The sequence below is a fragment of the Carcharodon carcharias genome, chromosome 2 (assembly GCF_017639515.1).
Source record: "Carcharodon carcharias isolate sCarCar2 chromosome 2, sCarCar2.pri, whole genome shotgun sequence".
Lineage (NCBI taxonomy): Eukaryota > Metazoa > Chordata > Chondrichthyes > Lamniformes > Lamnidae > Carcharodon > Carcharodon carcharias.
Genome location: NC_054468.1, coordinates 174,559,355 through 174,578,213, shown reverse-complemented (window position 1 = coordinate 174,578,213; position 18,859 = coordinate 174,559,355).

The window sequence follows — 18,859 nt, the reverse complement described above, 5'->3', positions numbered from 1 at the left end:
AGCACCTCATCTTCTGACTAGGCACTTTACAGTCTTCCGGACTTAATATTGAGTTCAACAATTTCAGATCATGAACTCTCTCCTCCATCCCTACCCCCTTTCCGATCCTCCTTTTTCCAATAATTTATAATTTTTTTACAAATATATTTTTCTTTTCCCTCCTATTTTTAAATTTATTTCGATCTATTGTTTCATCTCCACCTTTTAGCCCATTTCGATCCCTTCCCCATACCCCACCCCCACTAGGGCCATCTGCCACTAGCTTGTCCTGCTTGCTACCCTTAATGTCCCCATTAGCGCATCCTTTAGATAATATCACATCGCCAACACCCCTTTGTCCTTTAGTCTATGACATCTTTGGCAGTCTCTTCTTGGCCTCCACCTATCACTGGCTCCCTATCGGGCCCCACCTGTCCCACCCCCCTCTCCCAGCTTATATTTCATCTAATTTCTATGTCTTAATTCCGATGAAGGGTCATACGGACTCGAAACGTCAACTGTATTCATCTCCGCAGATGCTGTCAGACCTGCTGAATTTTTCCAGGTATTTTTGGTTTTGTTCTAGATTTCCAGCATTCACAGTGTTTTGCTTTTATCTATCCCCTCAGCATTCTCCCAACTGTGCTCATCTTCGGACTCACTACTGGACTCATCGTCTGTTGCCTGTGCATTTACGTCAAGATCTTTTTCCTCCACTGTGTCCCTCCTTTCCAGATTATGGAGAGCGCAGCATGCAACCACTATCAGTGACACATGATCTGGGGGGTACTAGAGTGTGCCTCCTGAATGGTCCAGACACCAGAAGCGCATCTTGAGAAGACCTATGGTTCTCTCTACTACTGCCCTTGTGGAGCCGTGGCTCCTGTTGTACCACTGCTCAGCCTCAGTTCTTGGGTGGTGGAGAGACGTCATGAGCCACCTTTTGAGGGAATAGCCCTTGTCATCCAGCAGCCATCCATCCAGTCAAGCTGGAGCACTGAGGAGCCTCGGAACCTGAGAGTGTCTCAGGATGCAAGCGTCATGGAAGCTGCCAGGGTACCTTGCACAGACTCGCAGAATCTGCATCCTATGGTCATACATTATCTGCATGTTCATGGAGTGGAATCCCTTCCTGTTGACAAAGGCACCCGGCTCACCCGCTTGCACCTTGATGGCCACGTGTGTGCAGTCAATTGCATCCTGGACGCGGGGGAACCCAGCAATCGCTGCAAAGCCTCTGGCTCATTCTGCCAGGCTGGCCTCATCTGCATGGTAGTGAATGAAAGTCAGTGCACGCCTGAACAGAGCATTTGTCACCAGTTTGATGCAACTGTGGACAGCTGATTGGGAGACTTCACGCAGATCCCCCACTGAGCCCTGGAAGGAGTCGGAGGCATAGAAGTTGAGGGCCACTGTGACCTTCAGCGTCACTGACATGGGGTGTCCACCCACACAGTCGGTGCTGATCTCAGGGCCGATCCTCCAACAGATATAGTTGACTGTCTCCCTTGAGAGGCGGAGCCTCCTTCGGCATTGAATCTCAGACATATTGAGGTAGCTGCATCGCTGCCTGTAAAACCTGGCAGCAGGATAGTGGCGTCTTCTGTGGCCCCTTCTGCCTTGGACTTCACATTGGCTCTGCGCCCCTTATGCCTACATCTCTCCTCCCACAGGTCGCTCCCCTGGAGGCTGAATAGGGACACCCGGCCCCCTCCCCTTCTGGCCCCTTCTGCCTCCTCAGAGGAGATGCCTCCAGCAGAGACCACAATCCCCATTATCAGAGTAAGGGAAGGCTGTCTGATACCTGGAAGGCCCCAAGTGCTATGAATCCTCCAGGGGCCTGGAAAACAACACTCAGTCCTGAACTGAAGTCTCTTGTTTCTGTCAATGCAGCTCTGAAGCAGAATTAAGATGTCCTGTTCACACAAGCAACCAGCAGCAAGTTATACCCTAAACTATAACCTACTTGCGTTTACAAGCCTACTGACCCCTCTTATCCTGCACGTGGATGAGGTTTTTGAAATTGTGGCCTGCCCGCCTGCCAATTTAGCCTGTGCCATGGCCTGAAAATCGCATGGGCTACATAAAGTCTGAGACAACTGATGTCTCAAGGGCCTTAACTGGCCACTTGATTAATGGCGGGCACGCCTCCGTCTTCATCCCAAGCCCACCTACTGAAATATCGTGAGAATGCGCGTTGATGTCAGCAGCTTGGCTGACATCAACACGCTTTATTTCATGCTCGGGCATGTTGGGCGCACGTCCACATGTCGATCTAAAATTTCTGGCCATAAATTTCATTACATGAGCAAGTTTTGATTCCAAGTGGAATCAACTGTTCCAAATAAAAAAAATCAGGATTGAAAATTCTTGGTCCTTCTGGAAATCTCCTGCTGCAGCTTCAGTGGGTGTGCAGCAGAGAAGCTGGAATCCAAGTACATTGGATTCCAGTCTTTTATGAGTATTTCCAGAGCTTTGGAAGTGGTTAAAGTTTCAGCCACCCCTTACAAGGCTGTCAGCATTGGGTTGGGGAGGCAGGCATGCAGGGGTATTAGGGTTGGATGTGAGTATTTCCAAGATCAAGTGTTAATGAGGGTGATATAAAAATAGAAAATGCTGAAAATACTCAGCAGGTCAGACAGCATGTATGGAGGGAGACAGAGTTAACCTTTCAGGTCAACGACGCTTCATCAGAACTATGGAGCTTACTTTAGATCAGCCTTAAAAACGGATATGGAGATCGCAATGTACAATTATTCCACGCCCATTCAGTGTAATGCAAACAGAAAGACAACGTTGCATTGCCTGTTCATTATGATCATTTCAGCCAGTGCTAACTGCACTGTTCACTGGACGTGCACATCAACAGGAGACCCAATGCCAGGCACTGTTTAAAGCTAACCTGCACCTCTTAAAGGGAAAATGCATTATGATGCTAGAGATACAGATTTCATTAGCAATAGTGCTGTGCAACAATCAACAATTGTTAGCCATGAGAGGGAGGATGCACAAAGTTTTTCGTACACTGCACTGTAATTTTTGTTAGAGATGGTGGAAAGAATGAATGATTTCTTGTATCTGCAGGGACAGCCAAAGTATGCCTTTGAAGAGGTAAGGTATCCCTTTAGATAGGCTTCCAGGACACTTTTGGGAGAGGTAAGGCACCCTTTGGGATTGTTAAAAGTAAACATGATTGTGCATAAAAAGTGCATACATTCATTGGAACTGTCAAAGAACTGTCAAGCTGTCAAAGAATGGTCAAAGCTGTTAAAGAACTGTCAACCTGTCAAAGAACTGCCAAAGGATACTAAGCTAGTTGACGTGGAAGGGATGAGGGAAAATGGTGGTGGATGGAGAACATAGGTTGGCAAGGGAATATGAGGGGCCATGGGTGTGTGGGGGCATGGGTTGGCATAGGGGTATGAGGAGCCAGGCAGGGTGAGCAGAGAGGCATGGATTGGCATAGGGGTTATGAGAAACCATGGGGGTGTGTGTGGGAGGCATGAGATGGCACAGATTGGCATGGATGGGGCATGGGGAGTGTGTGAGGGTGAGGGATCAGGGCTGGAGGGATATTATTTGTTTTAATAATTTTCTAAATAACTTCTGTCCAGCCTGCCTCTGCATCTGGCAGCCTCCGCACTTGTTCTGGGGGGGGAACGGGCTGACATCTAATCCACCCTATCCCCTGGATTGAAAATAGGAACAGCGGGCAGCCACTTTTAAAGTTTGGGTTCGCAGAGCCAGGAATTCTGTCTTCTTTCCACATCTGACTCAGAGGCGAAAATCTGGGCCTAGCTCTTCAAGGGGATAAACTACAAGAGAATGTGTGTTTATAAAGAACTGCATGGTGCAATAGGAAGCCTGCCACAAATTCTGTGTTCAATGTCAAGCAACACGGAGGAGTTTTTTCTATTCTTCCATGGTATGTGGGTATCACTGAAAAGGTCAGTATTTGCTGCCATCGATAATTGCCCTTGAAAAGGTGGTGGTGAGCCACCTTCTTAAACCATTGCAGTCCATCTGGTGCAGGTACATGCACTGTGCTGTTAGGAAGGGACTTTTAGGATTTGGATCCCATGACATCAGTCGGCACTAACTTAACAGACAGCTTGTCCAAAACTTGGGGTCCATCCGTTCCAGCATGTATGTGATGGCCAATTCCATACACACACTTTTGGTGTCAACCATGGTGCAGCATTTAATGACCAATGTCTCAGCTTCTATTGCAACATAAATAGCTTCCACCAAAAGTCTTGAGTGCTGTAATGGAAACTCAGACTGCAGTCATGCAATCTCAGCTTGTTGCCTTACAAGATCAGACTATCAGACTGCTCTGGCCATGGTATAGATATCAGTGTTCAAAGGCACTTGCAAGGTGTCACAGCAGTACAGCACTTTATCCTCCAACAGATTACTAGGATTGCTGAGGTGGCAATGGCTCCATAAGGAACAAACCTGCTATCCTCTCTCAGGATCCCAGTATTTCTGATCCCATCCATACTTTGCTGTTGTTCACCCTTGGTGTTGCCTGTCAGCCAACCAGCCATCCTAGACTTCTGCTGTCCATGTTGAGTTGTTGCAGTCCAAAGCCAGGCCTTCTACACCAAAAGCTGTTAGAGATTGTTCTCCACAACCGTCGTTCCTCAAGCCTCACCTCAGCTTCTCACCTGCCAGGTTGAGGCAAGGGCTATTACCTTATGATGCAGCAGACCACCACAAATCTTGATACCTGCTTAGCCAAGTACTGAAGTGCTCTGCCAGACTGGTCCAGGCAACGGAATCATTGCTTCATGATACTAATAGTCTGCTCCACAAGATTTCTACTGGCGGCCTGGCTTTAAGTGCATGCATGCTGTGCATGTGTGCATGGGTTGAGAACTGGGGTCATAAGCCATGTTGTCACTAGAGATTTTAAGCATATTTCTAATTTCTAACAGATACCCCACATTGGGAGGAAGAAACTTCTTTCGACCTTTCATTTTCGACCTTCAATTAACCAAGCCTTTTCTAGATTATTGGTTTGGAGGTTCAGTAGGCCCTCATCCCTCACCCTGCCCCACTCACCCTCACATACTACCCATGCTCCATCCATGCCAACCTGTGCCATCTCATGGCCCCACACCCCACCCCCCCCCCCCCACCCCCCCCCCCCCCCCCCCCCCATGCCCTTCTACTCACCCTGCCTCCCCCGGCATTCCCCCTATGCCAACTCACGTCCCTATACCCACTCTCAGAAAGCATGACATTGCAATTAGGACATTCAGGACCAGACACTGGGAAATTATTGAGCTACTGAAGCCATCCTTGCCCAGGGATATTCACTTACATTTTAAGCTACTTTCTGCCATTTGTGGTCTCCCAATTTGTTTCCTGCTTTTTCAATTTAAGAGTTATTTGTTAAGAAACATCTTAACTAGCTGTTTCTGGGAAGAAATTGTTTTCAGTAATTGGCGCTTAATCTATGAGATAGAAGTGGAATTAGTGCCCAAGTTTCACCATGTCTTCTCGGTCCTTTTGCTGTATGCCAATATTCATATGCTCTTGGATTACATTATGAGTTCTTATAGGAATTAAATCAACATTTCCTACTTGAGTCATTTTATAAAGATTTCTCAGATACTGAAGTAATCCATACCCATATGCAGCAAGACCTGGACAATATTCAGGCTTGGGGTGAGGAGTGGCATATAATATTCATGCCACACAAGTGTCAGGCAATGACCATCTCCAACAGGAGAGAATCTAACCATCTCCTGTTGATATTCAATGGCATTAGCTTTGCTGAATCCCCCACTATCAACATCCTGGGTGTTACCATTGACCGGTAATTAAACTGGATCAGCCAAATAAATACTGTGGCTACAAGAGCAGGGCAGAGGCTGGGAATTCTGCGGCAAGTAACTCATCTCCTGACTCCCCAAAGCCTGTCCACCATTATAAGGCATAAGTCAAAGGTATGATGGAATAATCTGCACTTGCCTGGATGAGTGCAGCTCCAACAACATTCAAGAAGCTTGACACCATCCCAGGACAAAGCAGCCCGCTTGATTGGAACCCCATCCACCACCTTCAACGCTCACTCTCTCTATCACCGATGCCCAGTGGCAGCAGTGTGTACTATCTACAAAATACAGCAACTCACAAAGGCTCCTTCGCCAGCACCTTCCAAACCCTCTACTACCTAGAAGGACAAGGGCAGCAGATGCATGGGAACACCATCACCTGCAAGTTACCCTCAAAGCCACACACCATCCTGATTTGGAATATATTGCCATACTGATTTAATAAGAAACTTCCATACATAATACATGTCTTCTCGGGCCTTTTGCTGTATGCCAATATTCATATGCTCTTGGATTACATTATGAGTTCTTATAGGAATTAAATCAACATTTCCTACTTGAATCATGAAGATTATCTCATTAACCTTGCTTTGGATTTCTTGGAAATCCTGTACAATATCGACTGTTGATTTTATACCCCCTGCAATTCTTTAATTTGCTCTGAACCTTCCTCATTCATTTTGGTCAAAGTTCACTTCAGTTATTCCCTCATTTAGAAGTGTGAAGTGATTCGCTTTGGTAGGAAGAACGTGGAGAGACAATATAAAATAAAGGGTACAATTCTAAAGGGGGTGCAGGAACTGATGTATACACTTGGGTGTATATGTTCATAAATCATTGAAGGGGCTGGACGGGTTGAGAGAGCTGTTGATATAGCATACAGCATTGAGTATAAAAGTAAGGAAGTAATGTTAAACTTGTATAGAATACTGGTTTGGCCTCAACTATTTTGTTATGGGCACCACACTTTAGAAAAGTTTTGTAGGCATTAGAGAGAGTGCAAAAATTATTCATTGAATGGCGCCAGGGATGAAGAGCTTCAGTTATGTAGATAGATTGGAGAAATTGGGACTGTTTTCCTTGGAGAAGGTAAGGTTGAGAGGAGATTCTATACAGGTGTTCAAAATAATGAGGGGTCTGATCAGGGTACATAGGAAAAAAGCTGTTCCCATTGGTGGAAGGATCGTGAACAAGAAGTCACAGATTTAAGGTAATTGGCAAAAGAAGCAATGGCAACAGAAGAAAAAACTTTTTCACGCAATGAATGGTTGGGATCTGGAATGCACTGCCTGAGAGTAATGGAGGCAGGTTCAACCGAGACATTCAAGACGGAATTGCATTGTTATCTGAAAAGGAAGAATGTGCAGAGCTACGGGAAGACAGTGGCGGTAGTGGCACTAGGTAAATTCTCCTACGAAGGACCGCCACAGACACAGCAGGTCAAATGGCCTCCTTCAGTGCTGTAACAATGCTGTGATTCTGTGATAGTGTACTCACATGCTCTGTACCGTTTTTGTCACTAATATTAATTTTATAGCACCACTCATCCAGGTAGGGGGAGGGGGGGCCAAAATTCATAATTGGGCTGTATTTTACAGGTTGGGGGGTGTGTATCTTGACCCCCATTACAGAAGTATTGTGCATTATGGCATGGGCAACTAATATTCGGGTCAATTGGCTTGTTAACAAGCTCAATTGCCATTAATGATTTTTTTTTTCAAAATGGTGGGGAGGTGGCCACTTTCAGCCCCTACCCGCCTATCATGTTATGGGGATTGGGTTAGGGTTGGGTGAGAAGGTGGTGGACTAGCCACCTGTCATATTTTACATGCCCCCCCCCCACCCCCTGCCATCATCGAAAACATGCCCAGCAGGGGGGGCTGTAAAATCCAGCCCTTGCTCTTTTCCAGCATTTCTTTCCACAAAGTCCTTGTTGTGCCATTTTGCTGTAGAATATCTAACAGATGTTTTATTGTCCCAGTTCTCCTATTTTTCCTTCCCTAATGTTATTTGCACCCAAAAGGCACAGCAGTTTCTTAGTTACTACAAAGGTAACACAAAACATGTACACATATAGACATTCTTGAGATAACACGGTAGAAGTATTCTAATTTTGCCTCTCCCATGTTTCCCCAAACCTCAGAAGGACCTGGTGCAGCAATGTTGTTTGTATTAATAGGATGTCAAAACTGCACATCAGTTTTGGCTGGGGTCATGGCCTGGACTCCTGAAGTGGAACACTTTTCAAAAAAGTAACCCATTACCAAGGAGGTCACTGGAGGGTGTTACAATCCAGTTAGGAATCAATAACTTTTTGCTTAAAATGGACAGAGTTTGAAATCATTGTTACCCACTAAGAGAATAAAGCCACAAGATTCCACAGTTTTAAACAAACAAAATAAACTTTACCATCCAAAGTCAGGAAAGTAAAGCAATTTACAACATCTATCTTATATTCTAACATTCAGAATTAACATGAGGTGAATATGAAATAACAGGTAAAGTGTGGTCAAATGAACCACACTGCACATTAAATGGCAAATGCAACCCAGACAGATCCTAGAGATTTCTCAGCAACCGACCCATACGTCAGTGACTACTATCAGCCACAAAATCATGTTAAAAATCTGTCTTCCTCACAAGGGATTTCAACTCCTCACTTTTGAAGTTCTAGCCTCTGAATTCCCTCAAAGGCTGCACTGACTTGGACTGCTTCAATGACTGCTCACCTCCCAATGGTTCAATCTCTTCTGCTGAGACTGCATTCCATGGGATTCACAAAACTGCACTTGCACATGTAATTACTGGCACACTTACAACTCTTTCATAGGCCACTACCTTCACTAAGCTGGCACTGCCCCAGGATTTCTCTGAACTCCAGTCTCCTGGCTGCACTGAGCTACATGGCTCCCAAGGCTTCACTGAGCCCTAATGACCTGGCATGGAACCAGTGACCTTCCATCATTTTCTCAGCTCCCCAGGACTTCCCTGAGCCCTAATTGTCTGGAGCCTGCTAACAGCTCCCAGGGCATCTTTGTGAGCTGTAAACCACAAGGTCCAAACTGCAATCAACGTCTCTCTGGATTGCACTTCTTTGCAAGTAGTGTAGACATCATGTCTCCAGTTCTCCAGCCAAGTAAGCCCATCTGCTGTTTTATGGCTCCACCTCTTCTATTGTGACTCTATCAAACAAGCATTGGTAACCTTCTGAAATGTCATTTTCTTTTAGCTGTTCTGGCAATATTTAAAACCCAGCATTTTGATTACCTTACTTTCTACAACAATAGTATCCCAGAACTGAAAATTACCTATAAAATATTAACATGAACTATGAACTAGATGTTCATCACAGGGGAGATGGATGGACGGTATATAAGACTGCATATTGTCATGTCTAGGAGGAAGCTAAATGCCGGACATGCACCTGTATTTAATTTTAACCTCTTGAAGAGGAGAATTTATATCTGTAACCAGGCGTGGACAGAACTCTCTCCTAGGCTGCAGAATAGCAGTCCCTGCCAGGAAGTGCAGAAACATGTACTGTAGTCACCAGTCTCAGGCTGCTAACTGTCACATAAGTTCAACAGTGAGAAATATGGTGAAGAGGGAAAAGAGAAATGGCATGGAAGATATGAGCTTATTACTCAACACTGGAGAAATAGAACTAGAAAATACATCTTCAAACCAATAAAATTTAACTTTTGGACTGATAACATGAATTTTTTCTTCACACAGGATGTTCAGATGGAGAAACAGAGAAAAAAACCTTGAAATCATTCTCAAATGTTAACTAATTCATCCAGAGAGAACTCGAGATGCGCTTTCCTCAGCCATAATCATCTTGTGATTTTATCCTGGTTGGTGGGGGACCTCAAAACCAACTGCTTGCTTATTTTCTTGGAATGTCCAGTCAGTACTGTAGTGTTCTGAAACCTTTATAAATAGAGTCCTAAAATTAGGGTACAACAACAGTTTGGAAATTTCTACTGTTATAAACACAATTTGGGGGACATGTAAACATAACAAGGCGAATAAAGCTCAAAATAGAAGTTTCAATGAAATACTAATATGTCACATGAGAGATTGGTTGGATCTACCTTCTATTATATTATAATTTTATCCCACCGAGATCCCCCGATGACTCTAAAAAGTAAGTTGTCTGTCCATTGTGGCAGTGAGCTATACAGATCTAAAAGGTCAATAAAAGAAACAAAAAAATGCTGCCAATAATGGATCAGGCAAAATCTGAATGGAGCAAACAATTTCACATTTCAGGTGTAGACCATTGCCAATTTTGACAAAGGATCCATACACCCAAGACTTGATGGTTCTATGCATGCATACACCAGGTAAGGACTGGCAAAATCGCTCCCCCTATTATCTAGTAGCCCACTAAAATAAGAGTAAAGTAACAAAGGCTGACCACTCAGACAAAGTACTTCTTGTACCAATGGAACTTTGCTTCAATAAAATTCAGTAAAATAATTGTATCCAACTTTGTTTTTGCCCTAATGAAAAAAAATATAGGATTTTAATGCAAAACATTGATAAAGTAATGGAGTTATGTATCTGCCAGTTACTCAGCCTGTGTTGCAGAGAAACTCCTGAGGGTAGATTTTCATCTTCACCACCTGGATAGTGATTTGGCTTAGCGAAATGTCAGCATTTCATAATTTTCCCCTCCCCCAATTTTCATTCCATCAAAATGAATGGAATAAAAATCGGGCCAATTCTATAAAGTCCAGGCAATCTTCTCCACCAGATTTCCTTGTAGGCGGTTAAGAGCAAAACCTATCCAAAGCTCCAACCAACTCCAATAAAACAGAAAATGCTGGAAATACTCAGGAAGGTCAGGCAACATCTGTGAAGAATAAAACAGAGTTAATGTTTTAAACGTTAACTATGTTTTTCTGTCCATAGATGCTGCCTTACCTGTTGAGAATTTCCAGCATTTTCTGTTTTTATTTTAGATTTAAAGATCTGAAGTATTTTTCTTTCGTCCAACCAACTCTACTTGTTCTATGCTTCTGAAAACACAATAAATTTTGCTATGGTTATTTAAAAATTCTAAATAGTATTTATCTCTATTGAAAGAGACTAGCAAATAGATTTGTGAAGCACAGACAGTCACTATGAGGGACTCAGACAATAGCATTGCACTAATAGATTGGAAACAAGATAGTGTAGTACTCATATCAAAAAATGTTGATAAAATAGACACCGCTAACTACAGACTCATTATTAGTCTTACTTCAGGGAGTGTGAGGCCGGACCATCACTTTGGTCTGAAGGCTGCACAAAGCATAGGGAAGAGGCCCTGGACTGAGACACCTGCCTTTATCTTGTGCAGGAACCAAGGTTTCACATCTGAGTGACATAAACACAGCTCATCAGAACAAGGAGCCATAGGCAGGGAGACATTCTTGGGAGTTTATTTACAATAGTGAACAGTATGTGCAAGTGATTAACACCCATGCCCAGGCTGTGCAACTACATCTTAACGCACGCGGTATCTGCCGGCACACTCGAGGCTTTCCGTGCTTGGTGGGCGCCACGGGGACTGGGGTGTTTTATTGACCCCCTTAATCACATTTTGGTTTAAAGTTTGTAAGTTTCCTTTAAACTTTGTCCTTAGTTTTACAGCTGACCTTAATTAGGGGCTGTGCTTGATTTGTCCTTCATTTTGTTAATTTAGTTTAATTGTTTTAACTCTAAAAGAGTTACATCTTCTTAACCTTCCTAACCCTGCCGCCATGTCCTGGTGCTCCCCAAACATCCACAGCAGAGGTGGAGGCAGCCTGCTGACTGCTACCCCTGTCTGTGAAGACCTTGGCAGGCGTCCTCTGGAGACCTAGAGGGCACTGTCCTGCTTTTGGAGTCCTGCTGTGTGGCAGTGGCACTCTCCTGGGCCTGTGGAGCTGGAGTTGCTGAAGTCACAGGAAGAGGGGATTCAGGTGGGACGGACACTCACGGAGTCACCTGGATGAATGGCCCCGGGGAAATAAACCCACTGATCCTACTCCCTATGGGTGCCCAATTGCCCTTGGCTGACTCCTTAGGAGAAGGTACAGTTGGAGTGAAATCGGGCTGCCCCACACGCCTCTCGTTACACACTGTTAGAGGCCAACTATGGCATTGGCAATGGAGTTCAGCCTGCGCAGCAATGCAGGAGCAATATCCTGGACTAAAGTCTCCATGGTGGCCACCATCCTACCAGTGTTGACGTCGCTGGCAAATCGGCGCTATCATCTCAGCCTGAAGGTGGACGGAATCCTCCATTGTGCCTTGCAATCTGAGGAGTGCAAGCAGATATCCCTTCCTGGTGTTCCTGAGCTTACCTTTGCAGCACCAGCAACTGCGACATGACCAAGTCCAGAGTCTCATTTTCTGACTCGAATTCAGCAAATCCTTAGTGTTAAGGGTCTGAGTCATGAAGAAGGACTCAGAGACTTAGGTTTTAATTCTGGAAAGGAGGCACCTGAGAGTTGATCTTAAAGAGGTGTATAAGATAGTAAATGGTATAAGAAGGTTTAATTCATAATACTACTTTAAATTAGACTGTGGAATTAGGAAAAGAGGACACAGGTTCAAATCAGTAAAAGGTTACTATCAAACTTGTAGCAGGAAGTTCTTTAAACAAGCAGTAATCAACACTTGGAATGGACTTCCAGGCAGGGTAGTGAAGGTGAAATCTGGAATCAATTAAGAAACAATAAATATAGGAAAGCGTAGGATTGTTCTGAATGGACGTTTTAAGTTAGAGCAAATGGTATTCCTCATCTGTAAGTATCTTGTGCTCATTTGAAATATAAAAAAATTAAAAATAAGGATGCAATTATGACTTAAATTAGAAACTACATTATGTTTATGCACCTTAATCTGTTCATCATTCACCCCCTAACTCCATTTTATCTTAAGACTGCCCTTTGTCTTGACTTCCTTTATGCAATGCAATGGAAGACTGATTAGGGGAAATGACAAATAATTTTGCTCTTACAACCCTGAAAATAAATATGGCATTTTAGACCAATAAAAATGTAATTCAATTTTAATGGATGTCATATTCACGCTCCAGATACTTTATTGAAAATTATTAACCAGGAGGCAATATTAGATGTAAATAAGTTTTATTGTGGCATTTTTAATAATGAAGGAACACTATATAGTCATGCAAAAGCAGTTCTGTTTTTAATCCATCTATGCCTATGTCAGTTCAAGTTGATGGTTAGCTAAATAGTGACTGTTGTTCACTATGTTGCAGTTGGCAGTGGTCCTAAATAATTTTCACATATTCTCCTTCTGGTAGATCACATCAAAAGACAAATATGTCCACAGGAAAATTGAACGTCACTAAGTGATATTGAATCCACCGAACAATACAAACTTTTTGTGTCCCCAAAGTAATATGCTACAATTTTCAAAGCCACAATCTAGCATAAACTATATTTCAAAGAGCAAGGGATTAACTAACATGTCATTTTAAATGGACAAATTGATGTTCTCAAAAAATCAATTTTAAGATGCTCTTTAAAACATACCTTTTCAACTAAGTTTTTGGTCATCTTTCCTAATGACCTGGATTTTCCCTCACGAGACAGGCAGTAGGAATCAGGAAAACTCCTGGCTCGTTGCACCGCCTCAGGAGAAACTCACCTGTTTGGCACGTTCATCACTCAGTTGGGGGTATGGAGGGAGGGGTGGTAGCAGGTGTGGAATGGAGTCAGAGGCTGCTGCATACCAAGGTGGGCTGTTTAAAAGGCCTGCCTCAGTTCTCTGGGAATTTATCCCAGTTTTTTTGTTAAACATTAGATGCTGTAGCCCTCATCCCTCACATCCTCTCACCCCCCGCCCACTCACCATGCCTCATCCATGCCAACTCATGCAACCCATACCTCCCACCACTCCCATGGCCCTTAAAGCCACCATGCCAACTTAAGGCTACCACATGCCCCCACCCCAATGGCCCCTTATAGCTCCATGGCAACTTAATACCAACTCAGCTAATGGACCCACCACTCTTTGCCCTTTTCTGTCCATGCCAACTAGCCAGTATCCACCCTGGATAGCCTTAGGAGCCATGTTGAGATAAAATAAAGGTCTGGATATCTATTACAACCCTTACTATAGTTAGAAAAAAACTCCCATTCATGAAAGCCCATTTGAAATGTTTTAATTCCCTCTCATACTTAATACCCTATAAAAACAAACTTCTATTCATAATCTGCCATCAAAAACAGTTAATCCTTTATAACCTTTTTGAGCTGACAATCAGACATTGAACTTAGGATCTCCTACTGAGATAACAATAGGTTGTGGAAAACAGCCAAGCATTAATAATGACATAATGATAACCCTTGGAATAATGTCAACAAACAGCTATTGTAACCATGGGAACAAATGTTTTTCAACTCTCACTGATACAGGCAATCTAGTTTTAAAATTTTTTAATGGACTGGGGATTTAAAAACTTTACATTTTGAGGTTTTACCTCTCACTGACACAGGCTGGCTTTTTAAAATTTTTAATGGGCTAGGGATTTAAATAACTCCACAGTTTGACAGTTCTATGGAAATTATCTTCCCTTCAAGAGCATTTATGACCACTCTAAATATTTGTAACTTCTACACTGTGGGTTAAGGCACTCGTTACAGCAAAAATGAAGTCTGTTTGAACTCAGCACTGAGTTCAAATGGCCCTCCTGAGTTTGAGTTTCCTTCATTTGTGAGTCAAGCCCCTCCCTCTTTCCCCCTAACCTTTAAAAAACTCTTTGAGCTGTCAACAAACTGTGAACTTACAACCACCCCCCACCCCTGCTCCCCGCCCACCCCCCCCACCCCCCCGCCACCGCCATGGCTGGGTTAATTGTAGGTTGTGAAAAACAGCCACCTATTAATAATGTTATAATGAGTCTCCATGGGGTAATGTTCACAAGCAGCTATTGTAACTCATGGAACATATTTCTTTCAACTCTCGCTGACACATGCAGGTTGTTTTTTTTTCTCAAATTTTTAAAGTGCTGGGGATTTAAATTATTTCACAGCTTGAGTTTTGCAACTCTCACTGACACAAGCAGGCTGCTTTTTTACTTTTAAAGGGTTGGGATTTAAATAATTCGAAAGCTTGACCTTTCTACATACCTTATCACCCTTCATGAGCACATATTTCCCCTCCATAAAATCGTAATTCCCACATTATGGCCAGGATTTTTCATTGGCCCGGCGGGCTCAGCAGGAGTGGGCAGGGGTGGTCGCAGAACCGACCGCTGCCCGCAGTTGGCTCCGCATCACGATTTCATCTGGGCGGGCCAATAATGGCCTGCACAGCGTGGATCGCAAGTGGAAGTGCTGAGCGCTACCTGTGCAGGTGGGGGTAGGAGGGAGAGTCGGGGGTCCAGCATTCTCCCTGAGGCACGGAGCTGCCTCAGGGAGATTGAAGCACTTTTTAAAAAAATAAATAAATACAATAAAAATTAAATGAAACCTGTCCCCTCATGTGGCTGTGTCACATGAGATAGGACATGTTTTTATTTTTCAAAAAAAGTTTTCATTTAATTTGTAAAAGCTTTAGGAAACCTCATCCTGCTCATGGATGAGTTTTCCTAAAAAATGTAAAGGTCACTTGGCCATTCCACCTGCCCTCCAACCATAAGGTTGGGCGGGCAGCATAAAATTCTGGTTAATTACCTGGATAATGGCCTTAATAGGCTATCAATTATTGGCAGGTGCGCAGCCGACTCCAGTGTGTGCCTGCTGAATGAAATATCGCGCAACTTCGCGATAATGTCAGGACGCACGCCCAAGTCATCACGCGTCATTTAATGTTCTGGCATGTCGAGTGCACGCCTGCACACCAAATGGAAAATTCTTCCCTATAGGTCAAGGCCCTTGCTACAGTGAAACTGGGGTCTGTTTGAACTCAGCACTGAACTCAAATGGCTCTACTAAGTTCAGGGTTCCCTCATGTGTGAGTCACATCATATCCCTTTTCCCCTACTGGCAAAAATGGGGTGGGATTCCAGATCCAGGTCCATGGTGTCTTCATGACTTCATGAAAATCCAAGCCAATATCTCCTTATGTGGCTTGGTATCATACTTTGTTTTATAATGCTCCCTTGAAGCACCTTGGGATGTTCATTCCATTAAAGACACTATATAAATTTAAATATAATGTTGTATTATTCCAATATTATCTAATGAGTGGAACAATAAATAACCCTGATATTACTAACCTTAGGGATGCAACAGAGAGGGTTGATGAAGTTTGTGCAGTAGATGTTGTATATATGGACTTTCAAAAGGCATTTGGTCAAGTACCACATAACAGACTTATTTGGAAAACAGAAGCACATGACATTAATAGTATGGTGGTTACTTGGGTAATTGGCTATGTGATGAGAGGCAGAGTAGTGGTAAACTGATTACTCAAGAGTAGCATGCAGTAGGGTGCCCTAGGCAGTCTTAGGACCATTGTTTTTCTTGTTATATGTAAGTGGCTTGAATTTGTGCATAAGGAGTACAATGTTGAAGTTTGAGGATGGCACAAAATTTGGCAAAATAGTAAATAGTGAACAGGATAATAGCAGACTTCAGGAACACATAGACTGAAGAAAAATGCAGTTATGTGGCAGATATAATTTAATATGGTTAAGTGTTTAGCCAGTACATAGCAAGCCCAACAAGAGAAGGGACAGTTCTGAACTTAGCTTCAGGAAATGAAGCTGGATGAAGGGCTACCAGTGGGAGAGCATTTTGGTGGCAGTAATCATAATTTGGTTAGCTTTAGCATAGTTTTTGAAAAGGACAAAGATAGGTCAAGAGTAACATTTTTAAATTGGGAAAAAGCCAATTTTACTAAGCTGAGATGTGATTTGCAAAAATAGACTGCAAACAGCTACTTGATGGCAAGTCAGTGTCAGAGCAATGGGAGGTATCACAGAAGGAGCTAGAGAATGTTCAGAACAAACAAGTTTCTACAAAGAAAAGTGTGGGACCTCCAAATCTAGATTCTTTTGCATGTCAAAGAACATACAGAGTAAGGTAGGCAAGAAAGGGAAGTTTCTGTCAGATACTGAAAGCTCAATACTGCAGAAAGTCTAATGCAGTACAAAAAGCGCAGGGGCAAAATTATAAAGGAAATTAGGAAAGTAGAGAAGAGGCATGAAAGGATATTTGGCAAGGGAAGTCAAAGAAAACCCAAATATGTTTTATAAATACATAAATGGCGAGAGGATAACTAAGGAAAGAGTGTCATAACTCACTGGGGATAGTGCGCTGCAATATCAAGCCCAACTGCTCCCCGAGCTGCGACAAATGTGAAAAAGTTTGATCAACCTACCCAATTGTTTAATTTAGGCTAACAGAATACGAGCACCAGGTTTGTAAACTTAATAAGTAAATAACTGTTTATTGAACAAATTGTCTTTAAACAAAAGAAAGAAATATGAACTGCTAATTTCTAACCCTATAGCCTAAAATCTACCCCTTCTTAAATCCCTATATACACACATACAAGACAAATAAGACACACAAAAAGATGGCTTTTAAGAGTGGGATAAAATAGTCTAATAGTTCAATTCTGGACGATAGGATTAAATGGGCTGATTGATGTCTTCCAAATTCCCTTTAGTTCTTTGTTGATGACACGAGGTGGTCTTCCAGTACTTTAGTCTTTAGTTCACTGGTTGAGCACTTGCCTTTCAATGTCTCTAACAGTGATTTTCCCCTTTGCCTTTTGACAGGGGTTTTCAGGAAGAGAGCAGGTTATGGAGATATGAAGAGAAAAAGCCAGCTAGCCATTATTGTTGAATTACTGGAATCTTACAATCAGAGGAGATGGAGGTTTTAGGTCTTTTTCCTTTCAGGCTACGAGTTATTCTGCTGCAACAAAAACAAAAATAGCTGGAAAAACTCAGCAGATCTGACAGCATCTGCGGAGAGGAACACAGTTAATGTTTCGAGTCTGTATGACTCTTCATCAGACTCTTCATCATCAGTTATTCTGCTGCACTGCTCTCACACAAACCCTGGTCACCTGGTTAAGAGCCAATTAAAATGTTGTTGCCAGGCAGTTCCCCATTAGACCAGACTCCTCCTTGGCACCATCCTGTCTTTCATGGCACGCTCTGTTCCAGGATAGCAACATTGTATATATCCCTCACACTTTTCTAGTAGACATGTCTTTCAAACTGCAGCGATTGTAATTTTAATCCACAGTCCAAAAGAAATAAAAAGATATGTTCTTTTCAGGAGGGCCAATTAGAGATCAAAAAGGTAACTTCTGTGTGGAGGTGGAAGACATAGGCATGGTTCTTAATGAATAGTTGCATCTGTCCTCACAGAAGAGGGGGCCAACATTGCAGACATTGGCCCAAATGTTCCAGTCTCCAGGTTGTTGGAGAACAAATCTATGACTGAGATACACATTAGGACCCTAAGGAAGTCCTGGCATGCTGACCTACTTGGGAATTGGCTGGGAAGTTTCAACTTCTGATGGGCAATTCCCTTGTATGTCTTTGACTCTGAGTTAGAGTCAGAGACCTTGTAGAGTTTCAATGTACTTACCTGGATTGTTATTCAGTAAATGTTAGGCAGATTAAAACCTAGTCTAACATCTTGGGTAATTACACAACCGACCCCGCCCGCCCCCCCCCCCCCCCCCCCCCCCCCCGTTACCCCCCCACCCCAACACGATTAACACCCTCCCAATCATCTGACTACCCTCCGACTCGATTATTGTTTGACCACCCGACTAACACCGATGACCACCCCCCAACCACCTGACTATCCCCTGATCACCCAACTACTCCTGACCCGACCCAACCCAACTATAGTCTGGTCCTGACCTGACCCAACTATCCACCAGAGTCCAGGGAAATGGTGTTTAACTAATTCATTATAGTTTCTTGAAGAAGTAACAAGCAAGATGGATAAAGGGGAACCTGTAGATGTGATGTATTTGGATTTTCAGAAGGCATTTGATAAGGTGCCACATCAAAAATTACTGCACAAAATAAGATTACATGGTTCAAGGATAAT